Genomic DNA, 17,075 nt, shown 5'->3' with positions numbered 1-17,075 from the left:
TACTGATCGATAGTACAAAGTTAAACAACACAGCCGAGTTTAATCTGACATGCTCAAGTACCTGCATAACTGCATATGATTAATTGCATTATCCCGATTGAAAACCGACCCTCGTCAACGAGGCGGGGCCTAATTATCATAACGGCTCGCAGTAGCATAATCACACATACACTAGCATAAATTAATACGATTATCTCTCGCATTCGCATAGTTTATGCGCATAAATTACAGCAAATTAACATTTTTTCGGATAATTATGCAAATTTCAAATTTGATTTAATTTTTATTATTTTCATCAAATTTTCATAACCTACATATACAACAGACCGCAACCTCACCCCAACCGTGACGCGTGTCGGAGAGCCCTCATGTCGTTGTTGTTGACTCCGTAGTACAGGTTTTGTTTGGGTTAGATCGCGTGAATATATAAATGTTGTGTTGTTATACCTCGCCACCACCCGACACGGCCATCACCACACAGAGACCCATAGACATCGTCACCACACAGAGACCCACAGACTCACCACACTGTCAACCACAGACTCAGCCCCTTTACCGTATTCACCTGATTAAGAGACTCAGTTTTTTATGTTCTTGTTACAACAAAGTATGGTTTGCGTCCTATAATCCGGTAGTAGGATAGATCGGATTGATTTAACTCACCCGTTTTGGGGTGCGTCTTACTTTACCCACTAAGCTATTCATTGTTGTTATGTTTGTGTTATATTTTAAATACAAAATGTTTACATATGTGGGACCTCTTTGGCCCAGAATTACAATTACAGAATAAGGGATATGGTGTTACCACCTCGTGGAAATAGAAAAACTTCATCAGCAAAAAAGGAAAAGGAGGAGGGAGACACAGGGAGGAGGGAGACGGGGGAAGGAGGGAAACACGGGGAGCAGGAAGGAGACCGGGGGAGGAGGGAGACACAGGGAGGTGGAGGGAGACAGGGGGAGGAGGAGGAGGAGGAGGAGGGAAATGAGGGGGAGGAAGAGAAGGAGGTGCTGCAGCTGCTGACCTTCTTGACAGCGAATCTGATCGCCGGTTTCATGGCTCACCTAGCGACACAGACGGAGTGGCTGCAGTTGCAGGAACAGCTGCAGAAGGTGCAGAAGGTTCAGCAGCTGCAGGAGGTTCAGCCAGCACAGCTGGTGCAGGAGGTGGTCAACTGCCTGGCAGACCTGTTCCTCGTGCGGTTCAGAGACTCCGTTCTGGACTTGGTGAGCCACACGGAGGAGCGGGTGGTGCACCGAGGGCTCCTCCGGCTGCTCGTGGACGTGGCCTGGGAGGTCCTCCGCGATGGCTCCGCGAACTGGGGCCGCGTGGTGGTCCTGGTGGTGCTCTGCTCGCTCCTCCCTCGCGAAGAGGCTGGTGGACTGCTTACGTCTGAGCGACGCGGAGAAGACGGTGGCCGTGACGGACGCGGTGGCCGCCCTGCTGGTGAACGCGTGCGGGGCCTGGCTCGTTGAGCAGGGAGGCTGGGAGAGCTTCAGGCGAGAATTCGGGCTGGGGTCGCCCACCTAGGAGAGCGGCCGCGGATGCCGAGCTCCGACGATTGGCGACGGTGGAGACAAAAAGAGAGGAGAGAGCGAGAACGTCGCAGTTGGGAAAAGAAGAAACAATCCGTACGGAGGAGACGGCGCGACCTCACCCTGACCCCAACCGCGACGCGCGTCGGAGAGCCCTCATGTCGTTGTTGTTGACTCCGTAGTACAGGTCTTGTTTGGGTTAGATCTCGTGAATCTCATAATGTTGTGTTGTTAAACCCGCCACCACCCGACACGGCCATCATCACACAGAGACCCAGAGAGATCGTCACCACACAAAGACCCACAGACTCACCACACTGATACAACAAAGTTTGGGTTGCATCCTATAATCCGGTAATAGGAGAGATCGGATTTATTAAGCTCACCCGTTTTGGGGTGCGTCTTACTTTACCCACTAAGCCATTCATCATTGTTGTTATGTTTGTGTTATATTTTAAATACAACACGTTTACGTTTATGGGACCTCTTTGGCCCAGAATTAAAAAGACAGAATAAGGACACACTGCAAGCCTCGCAGAGTGCTCTGCTACTGTGGAAGAGGCGTGTGGTAGCATTCCACCTGCCACGGCCCCTGGGGGAGGTGTTGTATCTAGGCCCCTTTTCCATCTTAATATTAACAAGTAATTTTTCAATACATATAGATACATATTTCTATTGTTTCTTTTAATTTTAATAATGAATAAAAACACCAAACCAGGCCTCAGCATGGCATGTGGGGGTCATATTTACCTTGACCCACTAACACGATTTTGACGTTCAGAGCCCTCCCAGGGTCAGAGGGAGCAGATAGAGAGCAGAGCGCAGTGGATTGCAAAGGGCTGACGTAAACACAAAGCCAGGGTCACTGGGAGGTTGCGTTAGTCTAGATCTAGTTAAGTCAAAAAAGCTAATTGGTGCTGTATTACTATTAAAGCAACTTAAAGTCGGAATTTAACGACAGGGTAGGCTAAAGTTATTGATCTTCACACCCACTTCAATTGAACCCTGCCACAAGCTACGTCAATGTAACCATCACCCGTCTATTAATTTAATATGAAATGTATTTCCATATTTTAATAATGTCTATACGACTTGACCCGAAGCCTATAACAATCAGGTTTTCCTAAGTCAACATAAATGCTCTAGCCTCCACCCATACACAAATAATAAGCAGGGTTAAAGTAAGAGTAGAGAGGAAAAGAAATGCAAGCGGACAGCAAAACTGCAACGTAAGCAAAGGGCGATGTTAAACCCAGGGTCGGAGAAAAAGGGAAATCCCGGCCGTCTTTGTATCCCTGCAGCGCGGGGTAGGAGTGTGTATACGCTTGGGGAAACACGAGTCAAACACCACAAAGAGAAGCTGACTCAGACCTTGGATTAATACAGAATCATAACTATGGAATTCTGATGAAATGAAATGTTAACTTAAAACTTTTTAACCATTTCTTTGTGCGTCGGTGAAAGTCGGAGGGAATATCACCCCTCCCTCCAGGTTGTGCACCCAGACAGAGAGGCGCCTTCGAGACAATTTATAACATTTGATTGTTTTACTTGTGGGTTTTATGGTAGGAGTATGACAACGGAATATACCGTGGGTGATCTACACAAGGACACACACTGACACATGTACGGACACACACACACGGACGCAGATACATACGGACAAATCCTTACACAGCAAAAATCGAAAGAAACCTCGCCTTGTGGGCAGGATCCGAGTGAAGGGATTTTTGGGCATAAAAAGAGGATCCTGAGCATTGAAACCTCAGTTCGACTTGGGGGGGGGGGGTCGGCTCACCAGAGTTCGACCGGGGGGTCGACTCTCGGGAGACAGTTCGACTCGGAGGAGCAACTCGGAAGAGTTCGACCCGGGGGGGGTCGGCTCACCAGAGTTCGACCGGGGGGGGTCGACTCTCGGGAGACAGTTCGACTCGGAGAGGTCGGAACTCGGGGAGTTCTACCAGGGGGTCGGAACTCGGGGAGTTCGAATCGGAGGAGGTCGGAACGCGGGGAGTTCGACCAGTGGGCCGGCTCAGGAGCAGTTCCAATCGGGAACGAGAGCAACAGGTCGCCAGCCGGCGAGCTGCAGAGCAGGGGGCGGCGAGCAGAAGCCAAAGTGGCCCCGTCGCTACCCACTGACGTTGGCAAGACTCGCAAGGTAGTGAGGCGTCACCTAGTGTGATTTCCAAGAGCTGAAAGACAGAGTATTGCTGAAAGATTATTCTACATTGAGTCCAGCTGCAGAGCGACCGACGCACCAAGCAAGAGCTTCTGCAAACCAGAGCAAGAGCACGTGCGACTTGAGTCATCCAGCAGTGGAGAAAAACCTGCTTTCAGCAAACCAGCAACGAGCACGTTCGAGTTCTCCACCCAGAGAGAGGGAGCGTGCCGATGCAGCTCATCCAACAGCGGAGAGAAACTGCTGTCAGCGAACCAGCACGAGCGTGATCGCGCAGCTCATCCAGCAGTGGAGAGAGGTGTCCACTGAGCAGAACTGAGAGCGATCAAGCAACTCTCCCCCGTGGACAGAGGCTGGCTGCTGCGTGGAGGAGGGCGGCGATTCGTATGATGCACTCCCACACACCTCACCGCTCTAAAGGGAGCGAGGCTACTTCTCCTACAAGCGATGCCAACTTCAGCATATGGCAACGCAAATAATTAATTCCAAACACTGACTATTCAAAACAATTCATATCACTCAAACATACACAGGTCCTTAACCAGAAGCGAACACTCAAGTCCGTGAACCATCTGGCTGTGGAAGCATCGATCGTGTGATAACAGTCCGTCATTTATAAGTATATTCATAATTTCCCTCTTTAATATTTTGTTTTGGACTGTACTTCTAATCGCATAAGTTACCAACCGATCCATCAATACGAATTAACCCTTGGCACCTTCGCCACGGAGCTACGGTCCCGGGGAGGAATCGTGCTAAACCGATTTTCTGATCATACATTCTTATTCACGAATTAATTAATTAATCTCCCGTGAGATAACACGTTCCGCCGCATACCCTCACACTAAGCCATTTCGGTAATCTTATAGTCTGTCCGGTGGATCTGTTGTTACATTTATGCCTTTGGAAATAATAACTGTTTGATTGTCTTTTTATATGAATACCGTTGCATGTTAATCAGTCGCCTGTGATAATGTGCTGACCATTTCAAGCATAATGATCGTTCATATTATAATGTATAAGCTTTTGTGTAACATAGCATTTGCATGTTCTGACTCTCTCTCTCACTAACAGCAATCGCTTTATGCGGGGTCCATGTGTTATCAAAGGGAAATCGTACAGTCGTTGATGATACTGTCTTGATACCGTGTGGATACCGTGTTGAAGTTCCGAGATTGAGAGTCACATACATATTATAGTTAAGGTTTAATTAGAAAATAAATTGATTAATACAGAAGTGGTCGTGTGATTTTTTCCTGAAGTTTTTGCATAAGATCTGTATCCTGCGACGAGATATGAACTCGGGAACCTAAACTATAAACACACCAATCCACACTCATTAAACTAATGCGAACGATGTGAACATGAGACCTAAAATATGAACACTCGGGGAGTGTTAAAGCGAGAATCATTGTATTATGCTGATCTATAATACGAAGTTAGACAACGAGGCCGAATTGACACTAGCGTAACGGCACACGATTGATTGCGTTATCCTGATTGATAACCCCACCTCGTCAACGAGACGGGGCCTGATTATCATAAAGGCTATCATTAACACAACCACACCCACTCGTATAAATTAATACGATTACCTCTCTAATTAGCATAGTTACACGCATAAGTACACAAATTAGCATAATTTCGGATTAATTATGCAAATTTCGAATTTCATTTAATTTTAATTATTTTTCATCAATTTTCACACACCCACATATACAACAAATTGGGGGCTCGTATCCGGGATCTCTCGCAGACAGTTTATGCTTAAATTAAGGAACGAATCACTGTTGTATTAATCAAGGTATTGTGAACTAACATTGCCCTGTGACTGTAAACGGTGTAAACAAACAAAAAAACGCACTCTGAAGGAAAATACCAGAGTAGCAGTGGATAACAAAGACAGTGGGGGTAAGATTATTTGCTCGAGTTGAACCAACACATCCTGTGATACGAATGTTTTTATATGTACTCTGAAGTGGAATTCCAGAGTAACTCACGCCACACATAAGAGACTAGAGTTAAGATACACTCTTAGGTCTATTAACTACACTACGTAATAGAGATGGCACATGACCCGCAACGTTCTGAGGGTGACATCCCAACGCATAACACTGATACAGAATGGACCTCCGAGGAGGAGATAGAATCTATGGAAAAACAATATCGTGAATTTGTGTTAAAACGTACTGGACGGACTGCTAGACAGCAGACAGAGCAGAGAGACGTATGGGAGGGGAGACATATAGAAGATGTTAAGGCACATAGGAGGAAACTACTTAAGGATGTGATGAAATGTAGCAAAGCCAAACGTGACGTAAAAATTGCAGAAATAGCAAGGTTAGACTCGTATCTCCTCACACAGACATACAGAGAAAGATTATGGACTGGGGAAAAATTTGACAGGGAAAGGAAGGAGAAACTGTCCCTAATAGAGGAGGTTGAGCGTCTGCACGCCCTCGTGAGAGAAAAAGAGTCGGCGCTGAATGCACCAGCGAAACCCCCAGATGTTGATACACATAACACATACGGGAGTAACAGTTTACCACACTCCGAGCCACGCGGACGTAAACCAGAGACAGGTCACACAGGAGGTGTGGCTACCAATCAAAGTGGTTTTGACAGAGATTCCCCCTCGCGACTCGAGAGAGGGGAGGGAGAGATACGGATGAAAATAGGAAAACATAGGACTGACAACTTCGAGGGTAGAGAGGAAAAAAATATTAACACTAAGTCAGCAGGATATTCTGTACTGATCGAGCAAAAAAGGGCGGAGCTGGGGCAAGACGAGCGACATGACAGAGACAGCTCATTTGGTAGACACATTCCACGCAAGCACGACCGACGTGGAACCTATGGCAGAGATTACTTTCCAGAAAGACGCACATCACACAAGCATGAGCCATGGGATAAGCAGGAGTCACCGAGCAAAGTTGACTCACGTTACAGGTGCAAAAGGCACTACAAAAGTTATGTTAAGCAGCGCCACCGTGATGGTGACAGCTCGAGTGAGCACTCCTCAGGAACAGACGCCTCTGACGATGATCAACTGTCCGAATACTCATTCAGTAGTAAAACTCTGAAATTGATGGACAAGGCTCTCGTCAGAATTCCCTACTTTGATCCACACGATAGGAACAGAGACATACACGCTCACATCGCAACGGTAGAAGCAGAAGCAGTGATCAGGGGTTTGAGGAAAACGAATGAGAAAGCCAGTTTACTGAGACGAAGCTTGCACGAGCAGTCTATACCATGGGTAAAGTCGCTTTCATACAAGGTTCGGAACGATTTCAAAAAGCTGAGCCTGGCAGTGAGCCGGAAGTTTGGAGAATATTTAACATGGTCTGAGGGATTTAATGCTGCAAAATCTATGACCCAGTGCGCAGACGAGGATCCGCGAGATTACCTCCTACGGTTTAAAAGAGCGTACTACGCGGGTGATGTGGATCAGTATCACGAAGGTGACAAAAGGTTCAAAGTTATGTTTTTCGGGTCTTTGAGTCCAGAGATTACAGAAATTGTGGGAATGGTATTGAATCCAGAAACAGCCTCCTTACACCATATAGAGGATAAGGCGCACAGAGCTTGGCTGTACAGAGCTAAAGACAATAGTTCTACGACACCCAGAGAGAGGGATGATGTAACCAGCGTTTCAGAGGGAAATAGAAATCACGTGAGCAGAAACACAGCACCACCAGCGAGGCAATGGCCCGCAGGCTGGGAGCGATCGCAGCGTGCAGGGACGCATATTTGCGAGAATCGCGGTGTGTGTAGACCAAGAGCAGAATCATGCCGGGTCCCAATGCCACGACACACGAGGGATCAAACACAATCGGCCCACTTCCGATCGATTCCCCCACCAGTTTTACCAGGAGAGAGCAGAGGCATGAGGAATAGGGAGACAGGCGTGAGCTTGGCTGAGACACAAAAAATGACACGGGCACGTGATGAATCAATCACATTGGTTGAGAGGGAGCTTTCAGTGAGAGTGGTGTCCGTGGAGCTGCAGGGAAATTATGGACCCGTTAAAAAAATTAAGCAGGCTGCGGTTGACAAGGTAAACCAGGAGGGTCCCAATGATTGGGAAACAATAAATGCGTCGGGCACCAGTTCTGATAATGTGGTGGAGAGCGCAAGTGTTGCTCCCGTAATTGACACACCTATCGAGCAGGGAAACATAACTGCATTAAAGTGTGATCCTACAGGAGATGATAACCAACCGCAGGGAGGGGAAGGAAAACCTGATTGTCTGGTAAATATAAATGCCATCCCTTGTGTCGCGGAAGTGCGTGAGTGTACTGTGGAAGAGGCAGATGAATGCAGACATCAGCCTTTGGATGTTAAATTGTGCTCGGGCACACTAAGGAGGGATGGAGATCAGAGTGTTGAAGTGGAGGAGAAGAATATCCGTGACGGATCGGGAATTGTGTTGAAACACAGCATACTCAAAAGCACGGAATCGAATCGTGACCCAGAATCGAATCGTAGCGCAGAAGGGAATTGTGGCCCAGAGTCAAATCGACTCCCAGAGGCAGCAGATGTGCACAGGGCTGCGGAGAATACAAATGACCCCAACAGTCGAGTACGGAAACTCGTGGTGTATGTTGATCCTGGTTACGCACAGCATAACTTCACGCCACACAATCTCACATGGAAAGGGAGTGATAAAATAAATTACCGATACGAACCAGTGAGCCATGTTCATTAGGCCAAAGCCATCACGACGATGAGCCGGGACGATGATGTGATGATGTTGCATGGAAGGGTCATCGGTAACTCTAAGATACCTGGCCATGAGAGATATGATACACTCTTGACTAAAAGAGTCAGTCAGGTTATCAATGACTTGGTACAAGGTGGCAGAGAGGTAACATGAGAAAGTCAGAGAGACACCGTGGTTCTCGTTAACCTGCACTCCGCCATGGTTAACTTAACAATCCAAGAATTGGGTTTCGCAATCCGAGATCTGTACGAAGAAGAGAATACTCGACAGCAAATTCAATAGTTGATCCAAAGACTTGTTGCATTGCACCAGCGGCAGCATCAGTGATCTTCTCCAAGGACAATTTCCTTCATATCTGGTAACTCCAACACTAAAAAAAATGTGATACCATTAGCATCCCTGGAAACAATCAGTACAACACAGGTACAAATTGCCTTTAAAATGGGTACAGCCACACCCATACATGGGGACTCCCAGACCAGACAGGTGGGATTTTTGTTGAATTTCCCACTGGTCAAACCCGAAAATGTATTTCGATTGCGGACAGTATTGAACGTGGGTACATGGAATAACGACATCTCCTATAACATGTAGCCAGTAAAACAATTTCCCCTTGTTTTACCTTCCTTTTAGTATTTCTTTTCTTATTTCAAATGTAATCATAAGTTGTGACGTGCGCGCGTTGTAAGGAAAAATTACTTGAGTAATATTGATGATTCATGATGGAAAAGTGCATAGATTCTTTGTTTTAAAAATGACCCGTGGCCAATTGACCACCGATCATTTTTAAAAGGGCGGAATGTTGTATCTAGGCCCCTTTTCCATCTTAATATTAACAAGTAATTTTTCAATACATATAGATACATATTTCTATTGTTTCTTTTAATTTTAATAATGAATAAAAACACCAAACCAGGCCTCAGCATGGCATGTGGGGGTCATATTTACCTTGACCCACACGTTTATTATGAATAATATTGGTCGCGAAAGCCTACGTGTTAAACTGACTAACCTCTATGGGGAGGATACTTTTCTTAAAACCAGAAAGTTGGAGAAGCTCCGCATCAAGCGGATGGAATTGATATCTTCACTGGCGTTCCTCAAAAGGTGCAGAGATTCGAAGTTAATACCAAACGCAGTTAAAATAACACATCACAAAGTCTGCTAAAGCTAACCAAATACTACACAAAGCTAGCAAATGATTATTAATAGAGAGAATACAGCACAACAGGAGTGAATTATCTTACATTTCAGAATCTCTAAGGCAGTTGCACTTAGATATAAGCAAGTAGATCAATGCATTATTGGAATATAATCGAGACCATAACACAACAATCGGCTGATAATGTGTTTAATCTAACCAAAACTAGCCAAATGAATAAATTATCTAGACTTCATAATAAACAAATACCCACTAAAAACGAACAATTTAAAAACAAACCCGTAATGAACTTGACTAACACTGTTTTAACCAGTGACATGATCTCTGTCCTTTCTAAAGGCCTTAACTTTGCCGTTACCCCACGCACAATTCCAGTGGATGAGATAATTGCTGAGGTAGAATCAACAGTTAGACTCCTTCCACATAATGAGGCAGAGATGACTAGACACGAGGTTGCCAAAATAATTGAAAATAGCAAAGTACCAAAAATAAATATTAGCTCGAACGAAGCAAAAGCCTTAAGAGAGATTCATTTAAATAAAGATTTTAAAATCCTGGCAGCTGATGAAGGCCGCACTACTGTGGTGATGCCACGAGCCAATTATGATAATAAAATTAAAGATTTACTAGAGAAAAGTACCCACATTAAAATTAAACGAGATCCTATTAATACTTTAGAACGTCAGACTACTGCAATAATTGCAAATTCATTAATCCCTAAGAATGAGCAATACCGAATAATTCCAAGGGCCTCAAAACCATCTAGACTGTATGGGCTACCAAAGATTCATGAAATCGGCATCCCATTACGACCCATAGTCAGTACAATTGGCTCTGCCACATATAAATTAGCAAAACATATAACTAAACAATTACATCCCTACATCGGGAGGACATCTTCATACATAAGAAATTCAGAACATCTTGTGAATGTGAATAAAGATATTAAACTTTACCCTAATGATATTCTGGTGAGTTTTGATGTGATTTCTCTATTCACTAAGGTTCCAGTGAACGAGTCACTTAAATTACTTGATACACTAGTAAAGAATACAGGTTTACCAAAATATATTCTGAAACTGGCTCATCATTGTTTAAATAACACTTACTTCTTTTGGAGGTGATTTCTTTAAACAAAAGGAAGGAGCAGCAATGGGCTCTCCTTTATCTCCGGCTATAGCAAATATGCACATGGAAAACTCTGAAACAAGAGCACTTGTCTCGAGCACATTGAAACCATGTTTTTGGTTTAGATATGTGGATGACACTTTGGTTGCCTGGCCACATGGTAAAGATACACTTAATGATTTTCTAAATCATCTCAATGCACAAAACCCGGCCATCCAGTTCACCATGGAAATGGAGGTGAATAACACATTCCCGTTCCTAGATATTTTGCTTGGACATGGCCTAAATGGTAAAATAGCACACAGCGTTTACAGAAAGCGAACGCACACACTGATGCTATTTGAATGCAGAATCACATCATCACCCAGCTCAGACATCCTCTCTTATCAAGACGCTGATATATCAGGCTAAAGCAGTGTCAGATGGTGAAAGTCTCGTGAGAGAGATTAAACACGTTAAAGAAACACTACGACAGAATGGCTACAATAATGCTCAAATTAACAGAGCATTGAATGCCAAATCACGATGGCAAAGCAACAATGCTGAAATCGATAAGATTGTTAAAACAATTAAAATACCATATATCTCGGGAGTAACTGACAAATTAGTACGTGTTTTGCAAAAGCAAAACATTACAGTAGGAGGGAGACACAGGGAGGTGGAGGGAGACAGGGGGAGGGAGTGGGACACGGCGAGGAGGAATGAGACACGGGCAGGAGGAGGAAGAAGATGAGGGGGAGGAAAAGGAGGTGCTGCAGCTGCTGACCGTCTTGACAGCGGATCTGATCGTCGGCTACATGGCTCATCTGGTGACACAGACGGAGTAGCTGCAGGTGCAGGAGCAGCTGCAGGTCCAGCAGCTGCAGAAGGTTTAGCCAGCACAGCTGGTGCAGGAGGTGGTCAACTGCCTGGGGGACCTGTTCCTCACACGGAGTGGGTGGAGCACCGAGGGCACCGCCGGCTGCTCATGGACGTGGCCTGGGAAGTCATCCGCGATGGCTCTGCGAGCTGGGGCCGCGTGGTGGTCCTGGTGGTGCTCTGCTCGCTCCTCCCTCGCGAAGAGGCTGGTGGACTGCGTACGTCTGAGCGACGCGGAGAAGTCGGCCGTGACGGACGTGGTGGCCGCCTTGTTGGTGAACGTGTGCGGGGCCTGGTTCGTCGAGCAGGGAGGCTGGGAGGGCTTCCTGCGAGCATTCGGGCTGGGGACGCCCACTTAGGAGAGGGGCCGTGGATGCGGTGCGTTAAATTGTGGGTACTCCTTCCTCTACTGAAACATCTGCCCAGTGTGGAAGAGTAGACCAAAACATCGCGTAAAGGGGTTCTCTAGAACTCGGTCTTGTAGAAATTCTTCCTATCACCAGAGATATGATAAAGCTATTGCGGAATTGTGCCACCACTCCACAATTCAAATTGTTTTGGCAGAGTATTCAAATAATGCTGCTGCTCACGATACAGGTTCCTGCTTATGTATTTGACATGGGGGGTGTTTGGAAGCGGCTCAGTGACCCAGAGGTTGTGGTGCCGCGGCAGCGGAGACGCTCCATCGGGGCCGTGCCCACCGCCGTGACGCAGCCACCGGGGAGTGACGGCGCCGACGTGGCGCGCCCATCACACGAATGCACACACACCCCACGTAGAGCCGGGAGGGAAGGTCACCTGGCCAACAGGTTTTTATCCAGAAGCCCCTAATGAGATCAAGCTTCATGGTTTCCTGCAGCCGGGAAATTGGGCGACCTACCCCCGAGGCTGAAGAGCACCGCGGTGCTGTGACCTGGGATTGTAATGGCATGGTCATGGCAGGGGCTGTTTAGCCACCGCGAGTGGAACCACACACACACAAACACGAGTCAGTGGGCGGATAGCGGGAAGAACGAAAAGCGGACGTCCAATAAACCACTGCGGTGACGTCACCAGAGCGGTGATCCGAGGGCGGGAAAATCCAGACCTCTGATTGGACAGGGGGGCACGGGGTGCGGGAACATCACCGTTCCACAGCTTCTGCAGCATCAGATTGGGACTAAGGTGAGTGCGGGCTAATTGATCAGAAGGAAGAAAGCGGAGAGGCAGGCAGGATAAGTTGAGCCCAGGATCCCCGAGGGATAAGCTAAAGTCTGCTGACCCACACAATCACGAGTAGTTTAGCGGGTTACTCGCGGTGAATAAAATAGCTAGTAGGGGGATAAAACTGTGTCGTGTGGTCTTTGTGAGTGTGAAGAGGAAGGCGGAGTGCTTAGCATTCGCGTGCCCGTGCGGCTGTTTACCGGAGTGCTTAGCGTTTGCGTACCTGGGCGACTGTTTATGGGAGTGCTTAGCGTTCGCGTGCCCGTGCGGCTGTTTACCGGAGTGCTTAGCGTTCGCGTACCTGGGCGACTGTTTACGGGAGTGCTTAGCGTTTGCGTACCTGGGCGACTGTTTACCGGAGTGCTTAGCGTTCGCGTACCTGGGCGACTGTTTACGGGAGTGCTTAGCGTTCGCGTGCCTGGGCGACTGTTTACGGGAGTGCTTAGCGTTCGCGTACCTGGGCGACTGTTTACGGGAGTGCTTAGCATTCGCGTGCCCGTGCGGCTGTTTACGGGAGCGCTTAGCGTTCACGTACCTGGGCGATTGTTTATGGGAGTGCTTAGCGCTTGCGTACCTGTGCGACTGTTTACGGGAGTGCTTAGCGTTCGCATACCTGGGCGACTATTTACGGGAGTGTCTTGCGGTTGCATGCATGCGCGGTTGTTTCTAGCGAAGCAGAGAGCTAAGCGCCTGGTGTGCGCGTACACGCGCGGCTGTTTAAACGGCCCTTTTAAATCAGAGCGGAGTGACTCCCTCCAATAAGCGGCGCGCGCACGGCAGACACCCCTGCCCTCTCACCCCCGAACCCAACTCCCTCGCGTGTGATTGGTGTATGGGGCTGGGCAGGTAGCGGTGTTGGGTTTGTTATTGCCTAGGCGCGTAGAGCGTGTGTGTGAGGGAGTCATGCGTCAGCATACCGTACCCATTTGTTTATGTACTGAAATCACGCGTCGGCGCACCGTACCCATTTGTTTACGTACGTGAGTCACGCATCGGTGCGCCGTACCCATTTTTTTACGTACGGGACAGAGTCTTGCTTCGCGAGCACGCTCACCGCAGCACGCCGCCACTGAACCCGCGTAGCGCGCCGCAAGAGTAAAGCGTACAAGCCCACTAATTGAGCCATGCCAACGCGGTCGGTAACAAAGTCAGGGGCCCCGGGGGGCGAGGAGTTGGAGGTCGCTAACCCGAACCCTACAGAACTGCCAGGTGGTAGTAGTACAAATGTAATGGGGGAGTCAGGGGGCAACGGCCCCGACAATTCAGTGATGGCGGGGGACGGCAGCCCCCACAGTTTGGCGTCAGAAGCGGTACGAACCCCCGCGTTACCCCACGCAAAAATATGGCATATATTTACCAGCCGGGGGGCTCCTTGGTGGAAGGCATTCGCCCGCAACGTCATAGGGGCTAAAGAGATTAATGGGTGGACGGACGCGCAGGCGTTACGCCAACTTATTATGAACCTGGATGGGCAGGCAGCCAATTTTGTGGAAGCCCTACCCACAAGCGCGCAGACACAGCTAGAGGAACTGATGCGCCGACTTGATCTGCGTTTCGGTACGCGTGATGAGGAGTAGGCAAAAGCAGCCTTAGAGGCACGCTACCGCCAACCCGGCGAGGACCTGCGTGATTATGCCGAGGATGTGCGCGAGCTAACAAAGATCGCACACCTGGGATACACGACAGAGATGATTGAGGAGCTTGCCGCTGAGAAGATCCAGCGATACTTGACTCGCACGTCGTGGTGGCAGCCAGACATGAGCTATACACGTCTCCCCTTTAACGCCCTTGTCGAGCGCGCGCGTAAATGTGAAGGAATTTCCAGCGAACGCGCGCAGCTCCGGGGGCTGGGAAGAGAGCGCACCATCGCAAGCCTGTCGTTAGAGTAGGAAGAGGAGGAACAGGAGCTCGCCACGACGGTAAGGGGTCGGGAAAGGGAGCCCCCGGTAGCCCGCGAGACAACCCCGGGATGGGTAGCAGGGCTACAGACCGGCATGGGTGATATAGTCGGCCAGGTGACCCAAGTTGGTGGCCATATCACCAAACTACAGTCCACAGTGGAGACCATTCAGTCGGAAATGGGGGAAATGCGCTCCACGGTAGGGGGGCTAGCCGGGAGGGTGGCCCGACTAGAGGCAGAGTCTGGGCAGCGGCGTACGGGAGGGGAAAGAGGGAGCGTGCGGGGAAGCTCCTACGGGGCCACCGCCCTTCCCCGAGCGTGTTACCTGTGCGACCGCCGCGGGCACCTCATGAGAGACTGTCCTCAAATCGCCCGCACTAGACAGGCGCCAGGGTTAAACGCCACCGCCCCCTAGAGAGTGGACCACCTAAGGGTGCAATCGACGAGGTCCCAAAACAAAACAACGATAGTAATAATGGTGAGCGAGTGACCCCCGCACAGATTCCGACCACAACACCCAAGGACGCGGTGAGGACAGGTGACTGGCTATGGGAGCTGGTGGCGGCGATCACGGGGGCCACATCACTGGTAGGACAGGTGAACGGGCAGCGCACCTGGATCCTACTCGACACGGGGGCAGTGGCTTCACTCGTGAGCGCCACACACTGCAGCGTGCTCGGGGTTGACGTGAGCCGCCTGCAGGCACACAGCGAGCAGAGCCGGGATGGGGTTGCTAGGAAGGATCTCCCTCGAGGTCCGTCTCGGACACCAGGTGTGTACACAGGAATTCTATGTCTCGAGTGTGTTGTGCCATGAGTGTATTGCGGGTACGGACCTCCTGGAGAAACTGGGGCTCAATGACTAGCCAGGCCAGCGATGCGCCACCGTGGAGGACAGCGGGGAGAGGATCCCGCTCCTGGGACAAGAACGGAATCGCCCTCACTTCACACCCATGGCCGCCACCCTGGTGTCGGCCGTCATCATCGGCCCGCTTGCCGAGATGCTGGTGCCCGTAGCAACACCCTCCGCCGACCCCACACACCGACCATCGGGCGAGGTAATGCTAACTCCTCACCCGGAGCTGGCGGACCGGTACGGAGTTGTGGGGTCAGCCACACTGGTAAACGCAGATGAGGGCCGACTGTTTATGCGGGTGTTTAACCCACACAGTACCCCGGAAATTCTACGACGACGCACCACGGTAGTCACCATACACCCCCTGCACGCGCGCCATTCTAACGACTCGGTGTTTGCACTCTGGGCGTAAGACCCTGGCTGCCCCGAGGACAACCAGGATCTGGCCTGGCGAGTCGGCCCGACCCCCCGAGCCGAGATCGTTCCCTTGCATGATGCGTTACATGTGCCTTGGGCAGATTTACCTAAGGGGGAGGCCGATCAACTGTGCGGATTGTTGCAGGAGCACGCCAACGTGTTTTTTGAGCACGATTCAGATATGGGCCGGACAGACCTTGTTAAGCACCAAATTAACACAGGTGCAGCCCGACCCATCAAACTCCCCGCATACCGAGTGGGCGCGCCAGATCGGACCCAGATCAAAGAGGCAGTCGCGGATATGCTACGTGATAACATAATCCAGCCCTCGGCGAGCCCCTGGTCTTCCCCGGTAGTGCTAGTGACGAAAAAGGATGGGTCGACCCGATTCTGTGTTGATTACCGAAAGTTGAACGCAGTCACCCTCGGCGACGCCTTCCCCATACCGTGCATCGACGACACCTCTGACAGCCTCGCAATAGCACAGTATTTTTCCACCCGCGATCTGGGGTCCGGGTACTGGCAGGTGGAGATGGCAGAGGAGGATCGGCCAAAAACCGCATTCACCACTCCAATTGGACTGTTCGAGTTTCGAGTGCTTCCGTTCGGACTCACTAATGCGCCCGCAACGTTCCAGCGATTGATGGAGTTGGTGATGCGGGGCTTGCAGTGGGAACAGTGCCTGATTTACCTGGACGAGGTGACAGTGTTCAGTAGATCTGTCGGAACACTGGTCCAGGCTGTGAGAGGTGTTCCAGCGATTGCGAGCAGCCCATCTCAAGCTCAAGCCGCGTAAGTGCTACATTGCGCAGTGCGAGGTGGCATACCTCGGACACCGAGTCAGCGAGGCGGGGTGTGCACCGATCCGGAGAAGGTACGCGCCGTAGTGGAATGGCCACGGCCAAGGAACCTGACGGAGATCATTCTTGGGGCTCGCCACCTATTATCGTCGATCTGTAAAGGGATTCAGCGAGATTGCATGCCCCCTCACCCAACTCACCTCCCCTAAGAACCCCTATCAGTGGACGGAGGCCTGCCAGACGGCCTTCACCACCCTCAAAGACCACCTCGCCCACACCCCCACTCTAGCTTTCCCCAATTTCACCACTAATTT

This window comes from Petromyzon marinus, chromosome 23, assembly GCF_048934315.1.
Source record: "Petromyzon marinus isolate PM22_M1 ecotype Great Lakes invasive population chromosome 23, UKy_Petmar_22M1.pri1.0, whole genome shotgun sequence".
NCBI classification, from domain to species: domain Eukaryota; kingdom Metazoa; phylum Chordata; class Hyperoartia; order Petromyzontiformes; family Petromyzontidae; genus Petromyzon; species Petromyzon marinus.
This window is presented reverse-complemented; position numbering follows the sequence as displayed.